Here is a 594-nt window from a genome sequence, read left to right on the forward strand (position 1 = left end):
CAGGGGCCACCCCTTTGTAGTAAGAGACCAAAGGTTTGTAAAATACTCGAGGGAATTCTGTGCCAAAAAAATTAAAAATTCTGCACACAATATTTTAAAATGCTGCATATTTTATTTCTCAAAAAAAACAACAACATAATCACACCATTTTCAATTATTTTGGTAATTTATTTCAAAATACTTGTCAGCAAATAATTGAGAATGGTGTGATTATATTGCGTTCTTTTCACAAATAAAATGTGCAACTTTTGCAGAATTTGTAGGCACAGAATTTTTAATTTTTGGTGCAGAATTCCCTCATGAGGACCGAGGTTAGGTATCAAGTATCTGAGGGGTAGCCGTGTTAGTCTGGATCTGTGAAAGCAGCAAAGAGTCCTGTGGCACCTTACAGACTAACAGATGTATTGGAGCATGAGCTTTCGTGGGTGAAAACCCACTTCGCCAGATGCATGTAGTGGAAATTTCCAGAGGCAGGTATAAATATGCAAGCCAGAATCAGGCTAGGGATAACGAGGTTAGTTCAATCAGGGAGGATGACGCCCTCTTCTAGCAGTTGAGGTGTGAACCCCAAGGGAGGAGAAACTTCTTTTGGAG

This window comes from Natator depressus, chromosome 5 (assembly GCF_965152275.1).
Source record: "Natator depressus isolate rNatDep1 chromosome 5, rNatDep2.hap1, whole genome shotgun sequence".
NCBI classification, from domain to species: domain Eukaryota; kingdom Metazoa; phylum Chordata; order Testudines; family Cheloniidae; genus Natator; species Natator depressus.